Below are 9,925 nucleotides of genomic sequence, written 5' to 3' on the forward strand. Positions count from 1 at the left end.
GAAAGAGTTAGAGGAGCTTTTCAGAAGGGTTGTCACAAAAATACACGAGAACACCTCATGACTCTCAGGTCATTCGCATTTTAAGTTAACTTACTTTCTTGTACACTTCATATTCTTGGCACTTAGCACAACTGTGATTAAGTCTAATTCCTTTTGTAATTTGTGTTTTTCCTGCCGGAATATAAGTTACATAGGAACAGAAGCTTGTTCTTACTTTATTCCAGCATTCTGGACAGAGTATTGCATATAGTAGACGCTCTGCTGGTGTTTACTGATTGAGAAATGAAACAATCTCAAATGGTTCTTGTGGGACAAACATAGGGAACAGAAAGTATTTTAGAAAGGGTCTTAGCAAACAGATAGAAATGTCCATTTTGGAATTTGGGGACAGAAAACATACCAACTTGATTAGAGCAAAGGGTTATGGTGGAAGATTTTGTAAGGTGAATCCAGAGGCACATTAGGGCTATCATGGCTGACCAGGAATGTGGGTGTCTGTTTATCAAGCCCACAGGGCCCTTGGTTATCAGAAATACTAAACTTACCTTCAAAAATTGACTGGGGAAAAAATTGACTGGATACAATGAGATGACATACACCTTACCTAACAGATGGTAAAAGAAAAGAAAATAGTCGTAGGATCAGAGAGAAGAGGGGGAGGGAATAGAGGAGAAAGAGATGTAAAAAGAATTAAAATATATTATATACATGTATCAACCTCATGATGAATGTGATCATTATGTAGTGCAGATGTGTACTAATAACAATGTTTTTTAAAGTGGTTAAAAGACATCAAACCTTAAACCGGGCATGATGGTGAACATTTATAATCCCAGCACTTAAGAGGCTGACACAGGAGGCTTTAAATTCAAGACTAGCCTAGGCAAAACAAAACAAAAAAAAGTTACCTTTACATATACCCATCTTAAACACCTAACACAACTATACTACAAAAATGGGTACTGGCACACTTTGTAATCCACTATAAATACGATAAAATACTCCCCATAATGGGTACAGCCCAGTGATTTTTTTATAGATACAAGACTGTGCAACTATCATGGGTAATTCCAGAACTTTTTTTTTTCTTTCTTTTTATCAGTACCGGGGATCAAACTCATGACCACCTATTTGCAAGGCAGGTGCTTATGCCGCTGAGCTAAATCCCCAGCCCTGAACTCTTTTATCAATTCAAGAAGAAACTCTGGCCCATTAGCAATCACACCTCACTCACCCAACCCCCAGACCCTTGCAACTACCTATCTATTTTCTTTTTTTTTTTTTTTTTTGTCTTTTTCCTTTTTACCGGTACCAGGGATCGAACTCACGACTACCTGCTTCCAAGGCAGGCGCTTATGCCGCTGAGCTAAATCCCCAGCCCCTACCTATCTATTTTCCGTCTCTGTAGTTTCCTGTTATGGACATTCCATATAACTGGAATCACGAATAGGTGGTTCTTTGTGCCTGGCTTCTTTCACTTAGCCACTTTTCAAGCTTCATCCACGGTGCAACGTGCATGAGTACACCATTCCTTTTTATAGCTGAATAACCCATCATATAGATGTGTATGTACCACATTTTGTTCATCTGTTTATTGGCTGATGGACATTTGTGGGGGCAGCTGTTATGAATACTTCTGTGAACACCCACATACAAGAGATTTTTGTGTTTTGTTTGCATACTGGGGATTGAACTCAGAGTGTTTTTAATGAGCTGCCTAATAATCCCCATTCCTTTTTACTTACTTTGAGATAGGAAAGTCATTAAGTTCCCCAGGCAGAGCTCAAGCTCATAATCTTCCTGCTTCAGCCTTCCAGAGTGCCAAAATTCAGGCATGCACTGCCATGCCTCCCTAAGAATTTTAATTTTAATTTAGTGCCTTTGTCTCTCTTAAGGATGGTGTTGCTGAATATGAAACTCAGTTTTTAAAATGATCCATGGAGTTTTGTTTCTTGAGACAGGGTCTTGCTATATAGTTCAGGCTGGCTTGAACTCACAGCAGCCTTCCTGCCTCAGCCTCCTGAGTGCTGGGATTACAGGTGTGTGCCACCACACTAGATTTAAATATGGAATCTAAAAAAAAAAAAAATACAGAATCTGTCAGGAAGGGCTTCTGCCCTTTTAACAGGTAAGTGTGTCCATCGAGCTAGTTGTCATGACAACGAATCACGTGCTTCATGGAACGTTAATTAGGACATACTATTAGTCTTCAGATTTTATGGCTTTGTGAACATGGCAGTGCTTGTAATTAAGACTTCCTTTGAGAATACCGTCACTGCCCAGCTACAGGATGTACCGATTATCACTGTGGAGCAGCCTACAAATGCTCTTCTGAAAGCTGACAGTGCGGCACTGAGCACTGATTACCAATGCGTCCCTGGATTCTATTTCCCTTTTCTATTGCTGTGTGCCACGCTTCACCAAACAGGATGTGGAGAATGAATAGGCAGTTTTTGTATGCGGTTCTTAAGAGACAGTTTGTCAGCATGAACTCCACTGAGTAAGACAAGCGTAGACAGTTCCACTTATAACAATGTAGTTGTACATATACAGCTTGACTGAATTTATTTTCCCAGGACTTTTAAGTTAGCAGCATTAATTAAAGACTTCAACAGAATTTTATTTTACAGATTTTTTTCAATATAATACCTAAAATGGAATTAAAGGCACCTCCTCAGTATACAGGAGGGATGTGAGTATATCCTCATTTTCCTTCACATTCTAAGATGATACCACTCCGAGAGACTGAAATGCTAAATACTTGTAACAGTCTGTGGGCTGTCATAGCCATAACTCATTCATTTCACCAAGATTTATTCTGTGTCACCTTTAACATAAGATACAGCAGTAGACAGGATGAGGTCCATCCTTTCTTGAAACTTGTAATGGTGAGACAAAAGTAAACTTATAGAATGTAATGTCAGGCAGTGGTAAATAGTCTTTGATAGAATTTTTGGCACGGCTAAAAAGATACGAAATATGAAATAAAAGCGGCCTTTATTTTAAGAATGTGGAGAGATACTCCATGACCTCCGGGGTCTGGCTTTCTCTCTGCCAGACAGGTGGTGTGGGGGCATATATGTAGCTTAGGTTTGGGGTGGTGCCTAATGGGCATTACTGATGTACAGGTAGCCCATTGGAATTCATTTCGCTCCACAAATACATTGCTTAGGGGCGGGGAAGGTGACCTCAAGATAGAGTCCCTTGGTTCTACCTCCCGGTCTCCCACCACTGCAGCTTCCCATCCAGGGCAAAATCCTTTCAGTGTTGACTCTCAAATGGGTAAGAAGCAAGAGGACAGTTTGTAGGGGGGGAGTGTGGGAAAAGCCTCTCCAAAGAAGTGACTTGAATGCAGTGCGGAGTGAGCCACATGGATGGGTACTGTAATCCAAGTAGTATAATCCCTTTCCAGTCTTTCTCATAATACAAAAAGTTGTATTTGTAATCCTATTGAGACGTTATTGGAAGCCTGGCAAGTTAATGCCAATCTACCACCTCCAATGCAAACCATGGTGAGAGTAAAGGCACAAGACATATTCAAAGTTAAGGGCAGCCAAGGGGTCCTAAATCCAATCCAAGTGAGGACATGTAGACAAAGGCCCTGATCCAAGGCCTCTCCTAGAATTTATTATCTTGTGAAGAAGCGGGTGGCTTGAGGATACATGACAGGGAAGATGGTGGGAACTACGTAACTTGAACTGGCTATCCAGATGAGGAGAAAAGCATCTTTTTAAAATGCAAGATTTACAGAAAGACCAGTCTGCATTACTTCTCTGGGATAGCATATCAATGAATTTAGGAAGCTGTTGCTTCAGTTTCTGATATGCAAACTTTCGTGCTCTGGGTAGTCACAGCCTCTTACTTTGAGGCTCCTACCCAGATGACATTCCTGGAGCTGAATGGCTCTGCCGCCCCACTGTGCTTCAATATTTGAAGAGAGCACTGTGCTGGGAAACAGGAAACTGTCAGGTTGGCCTCCAGGATTATATACCAATACCTCCGCAAGCCTCATCTGCATCACTCAGAGCCAATTAAAGGGAGAAGAGAATAGCCCACTCTGTACATATCAGTATATGGAAATAAGACTTAATTTAACTAATACTGCAGCAATTGTTCTGCATTCAAGGGGAGTCGCTCAAATTGTCTCCTACAGACAGCCATAGGACAGAAGTCCCAGGTGAAGAGCACCATGCTAGGGACCTAGAGCAGGAGTATGGTGTGTTTCACAGTCTGCAGTGAAACCATGTGACATAGCAGATGAACCAGCAAAGAGAGAAGTAACCTAGATTCTGCTGAGATAGCCAGGAGCTGCAGCATGGAGGGTCTTGACTTTATTCTGCAAGATGAGAAACCACCGAAACATTTGGAGAACAGAAGCAATAAAATCTGATTTATATTTTAAGTCTATCTGTGGCTGCTGTGTGGAGTAAAGATGAGGGAGATGAAGCGAGGAGACAAATGCAGTGGTTAGAAGGAGGAATGATAGAGACGTGCACTAAAGTGAGCTTGGGGGCTGAGGGATGCCTACGTGTGCATGTGCTCACGCCTGTGTGTTTTATAAAAGGCCAAACAGATATTGTAACTAGTCAGTACTTTTCAATAAAAAAAACCCATATCTACAATGTTCCTGCTCTCTGTCCCAATTCTGTCTACATCATCAAAAATAAGGGAAGTCTAAAAAAAACTCTCAACCAAGAGGAAACTAGAGACATGATAACACAATATGGTATTTTGGGTGTGATCTTAAAACAGGAAAAGGGCAGGCGGTAAAAACTAAGACAATCTGTATAAACTGGACTTCAGTTGGTAATGTCTCAATATTAATTCATCAATTTTAACAAATATATTACCATAATGAAACATGTTGATAATGGGAAACTGGAGAAATGGGTTAATATGGGAACTTTCTGTACTATCTACTTAGTTTTTTCATAAATCTGAAAAGAAAAAAAAGTCAACAATTGACATCCGTACATGGAGAAGGCTGAAGATGGTCAGATATGTGAGTATACTTAAATGCCACAGAACTATATATTTAAAAAAGGTTAAAATACTAAATTTCAGGTTATATATATTTTGCAATTTAAAAAATAATCTGTGGCTGGGTGTGGTGGTGCACACCTGTAATCCCAGCACTTTGGGAGTCTGCGACATGAGGATCACAAATTCAAGCCCAGCCTGGGCAATTTAGTGACTGAGCAAGACCCTGTCTCAAAATGAAAAAGGTGGGGGCTGGTGATTTAGCTCAGCAGTGTAAGCACCTGCCTTGCAAGCAGGCGGTCGTGAGTTCGATCCCCGGTACCGATAAAATAAAATGAAAAAGACAAAAAAAAAAAAGAAATGAAAAAGGCTTGGGGATATAGTTCGGTGTGAAGGCCTTTATATTAAATATCTAATTGTGCGCACATGCGCACGTGTGTGTGTGTGTGTGTGTGTGTGTGTGTGTGTGTTACCAGGGATTGAATCCAGGGACTTTACACTGAGCTTCATATCCAGCCCTTTTTATCTTTTGAGACAGTGTCTGGCTAAGTTATTCAGATTAGACTCAAAATTGCTATCCGCCTCAGTCTCCCAGAATGCTGGGACTACAAGCGTGTGACTTTTTCTTGGTGGCAGGATAGGGTGGGGACAGTCTGTTATGTAGACTGGCCTTGAACTCCCTCTGGGACGCAGGCTGGTCTAGAATTCACAATCTTACTTCAGCTTCCCAAGTGCTGGGATTACAGGTGTGTGCCACCATCTAGCGTGTGTGTTAACTTTTATAACTCTGGATTCTTAACTTACCGATAGTAAGACCTTAAAAGATTTATCAAGATCTCTTCGTTTTATTCAGTTAAGGAGCTTATAGACTGAATTGGCTAAACTGTACATGTATACTCTCCCAATGTACATCTGAATATGCAGATAGGCAAACAAAGTCTAGTTTGTATTTGAACAAGGCAACAATCTTTTGTTTTCTGAGGTTTCATCAGAAATCTTCATGTAAATCAGAAGACAATTTGAAACTCCATTTTTCTTTTTTTTAATCTTTTTTTTTTTTTTTTATCAGTACCAGGGATCGAACTCTCGACCATGTGCTTGCAAGGCAGGCACTTATGCCGCTGAGCTAAATCCCCAGCCCCTGAAACTCCATTTTTCAAATCAAAGCACTTAACAGGAAGAATTTTTTTTATTGCAGAGATTGCTGTAGAAAGCAAGATTTTTGGTTAAGACCTGACAGCTCTACAGTGGAAGGCACCAACATACCTGTTATCAAAATTTCTCTTTTTATTCACCCACACAATATTTTAGTAACATCTTCTGAATCAGGAAATGTAACTTTATTCTGTTCTATAGAACAATCAAATGACATGATAGTGTACAGAGAGCCCTTCCCGGACCTTATCTCGGTCCAGGAAGTTTATATTTGTAATCTCATAGAAAAGTTACTGGAATTCTAGCAAGTTAATTCCAGTCTACCACTTCCAGTGCAATGCATGGCAAGAATAAAAACACTATTTGTAAGACATATTTATAGTTATGAGGAGCCAAAGGAGTCCTAAGCTCAGCAAAAATGGTAGTTCACGGGAACAAAAGGCCTTGACCCAGGGCCCAACCCAGATTTTATTAATTCATGAAGAAGGAAGTGGTTTGAGAATGAGTGACTGTGAGCTGGGCTAGGTAGGAGGCTCAAAATCACCTCTGCAATACGCAGAGGAAAGGATATGCAGAAAGAATCTGCATAACACAACTGAGATAGCAGCTGTTTGGGGGCTGGTGCTTCAGTTCTCATGTATAAACTTTTCTACTCTGGGAAGTCATAGCCTCATGTCTCGAGGCTCCATCTCAGTTGACAGCCACGGAGTGGTGGCTCTTCATCATGCCTGGCTCAACCATGATTTTTGGGAATCGTGGGGCAGGGAAACAGCAGTTGTCACCTAGTTTTAAATATGATGCATCAGCACCTCAGCCAGCCCTATTTACATTGCTTAGAGCCAACTGAAGGGATAAAGAAATGGCTCTGTATATATCAGTACATGGAGATTGGGTTAGGGTTAGCCAAAATGGAGATAATTGTTCTTTATTCAAGGAGAGCTGTCCAGGTGGTCCTCCACAAATGCATGCTCATTTGTGTGGTATACACAGACTAAATCCTGGTGCTACTTTTGACTAAATACTGGCATTTGGGAAGATGAAAAAAACCGCTTTTAATTGACTTGAAAGTACTTGCTTGTTTTGTCCTAGACTTGTGAGATTCAGTTTCCATATGTGTTTTCACATCCCCTTATCTACTGTGCCCAACCCCCAATTCTTTCCTGCATATGGTACAGTAGACTCCATCTTGGTTTTTACTTGTCTGATTTACTATGGAACTTCCACCTGTCATTAAAATAACATAGCCAGTTAGCATTTTTGTTGTTGCTATTTTTGTTTTTTGAGTCAAGGTCTTGCTATGCATTTCAGGCTTACCTTGAACTTACTATGCAGCCCAAGCTGGCTGTGAACCTGTGGTGAGCCTCCTGCCTCAACCTCTGGAGTGCTAGGATCACAGGAGTATGCCACCTGTAAGCCTGGATCATTATCATTTTCATTATTTGAATTCTTAGAAAACATCAACACAATGATTGAGAAAGTTAAGAATTAAATTAATGACATCTATCCCCATATGAAGAACAACAGTTAATTAGATGGTTAAAACTTGAGGTTAGAACTTAAATTACATACCTCAGAATTTGAGTTGCTGTGTAAGAAGAAACAATGGAAGATCCAGTATCATGAACCACCAGTCATGGACGCCAAATTGGCATTCAGTATTCAGTGGAGGCAGGTGATTGTCGTATTTACTTATACTAAGAACAGTATTGTCTTCAGCCTCTTTTTTCTTCCTCTTCCTTCTCTTCCTTTTCTTCCTCCCTCTCCCCCTCCTCTTTCTCCTCCTCCTCCTCCTCCTTCTTCTTCTTCTTCTTCAGCCTCTTTTTTGGGGCCACTATATGGTTCTGTATTTACCCCTCCCCTGATCTTCTGTACTCAATGAAAACCAGGACTTTTTGCACCAAAATGGGGGTTTTCTGGAATATGGAGCTTTCCAGAATGACCGCAGCATATCTGGAATGATTGCTCACCAAAAATAAAGTCCCTTACTCTTCCATTTCCACAGGTGAGAGCCTGTCTACTATTTTCAGATCTGCTTTTAAACTATAATAAATCATATTTAGTAAATCTTTCTTAGAAGTGTAGTCTGAGGTAAAGCAAATAAAAAGGGATAATCACATCTTTTTAGCAGTAGTCCTAAACAGTGCGTTTGGCTGGATATACCTGGAATATTCACCTCAAACTTTGCACTGTTGCTTGCTACCACTATTCCATGCCTTGTTTCTTCATCTATAGGAATAGTTGTGAGACTAACAGAAAGCTCTAGGAACTGAGCTTTTTTTGGCATGGTCTTTTGCAATTTTTAACACCTCCACTGTATCTACAAAAGATAAATGCATTCATTAATTCTATAGCATATTCTCAAAAGACTAAGAATGACAAGTTAAACATATCTTTTATTAAAAGAGTGATATAGTGATGCTCATTTATGTTTATAAAATACTTAACAATCATGTGAAGGCCAGTAAAGGTTAAAAAAAAGAGACAGAGGAGATGCAAAGAAAAAGAAGTTAGTAATTTTCTCCTACAGTTACTAGAAGTTTTAGTCAAGAATTGTTTACTACTTCTTTTTTTTTGTCTTTTTCGGTACCAGGGATTGAACTCTAGACCGCCTGCTTGTAAGGCAAGGCGCTTATCCGCTGAGCTAAATCCCCAGCCCCTGTTTACTACTTCTAAGAGCTGGTAAACTAATGTTAGTCATCAATAGACATTAAAAAGGTTTCATGAGCTGCCTGAGGACTGGGTATGTTGTTTAGAGGTAAAGCAATCCTTGCCTAGCATTCACAAGATCCTAAGCACCACACGCATAAGAAAACAAAAAAACTGCCTGCTGGGGCTGGGGCTGTAGCTCAGTGCCTGCTCAGAATGAAGGTGGATTCTGAATTCCATCCCCAACGCACAAAAAAGAAAAGAAAAAAACAAACTGTCTGCTCTAGATTCCTCTGACCTTAAACGTCAAATAGTCACCATTAAGCTTTAATTCTTTTTTTTTTTTTTTTTTTTGTCTTTTTAGTTTTTATCGGTACCAGGGATCGAACTCACGACTGCCTGCTTGCAAGGCAGGCGCTTATGCCGCTGAGCTAAATCCCCAGCCCCTAAGCTTTAATTCTGAGAGATAAGCGTACTATCTATTTAAAAATAGATTGTGGCGCTCAGGATGTACAGTTCAGTGGTAGAGCATTGCCTGCCACCCTGAGGCCCTGGGTTCAATCCTCAGCACCATTAAATTGATTAATTAATTAAATGGCTATTAATTGTATAATATGGTTTTATCTACTAATAGCTAATGCCCGCCCAAACTCAAAGCAACTACATAGACTTCCCATACTAAAGAAATAACATAATTGCCCTAATCAACTCATAGAGTTGTCTCCATATACATGTAAGATGAACATATCTGCCTTTCTTGATTTGGTTTCTTTTTTTTTTTTTTTTTGTCTTTTTTTCATTTTTATCGGTACCAGGGATCGAACTCACGACTGCCTGCTTGCAAGGCAGGCGCTTATGCCACTAAGCTAAATCCCCAGCCCCTCATATCTGCCTTTCTTAACGACAAGTGATTCACCTTTTTCACTGAGTAATAGGGGTTCTACTTTGGGACATCATCCCAGATCTCTCCATATGCATGAGGCGCTCTTCTGGGTACATACACTACAGTGTCAAAGCTGTAGTAACGTCACCCTGGAGGGATCGCATAGGCTCCCTACCTTCTCGCAGAAAGGAACCTGCTCCGGGGTCCGTATAGAGAAGGAACCCCTTTATCCATCGCGGACAGCAGCAGTGCCTCTCTGTA

This window comes from Cavia porcellus, unplaced genomic scaffold (assembly GCF_034190915.1).
Source record: "Cavia porcellus strain 051 isolate PalLab524CR breed Dunkin Hartley unplaced genomic scaffold, mCavPor4.1 scaffold_25, whole genome shotgun sequence".
Taxonomy (NCBI): Eukaryota; Metazoa; Chordata; class Mammalia; order Rodentia; family Caviidae; genus Cavia; species Cavia porcellus.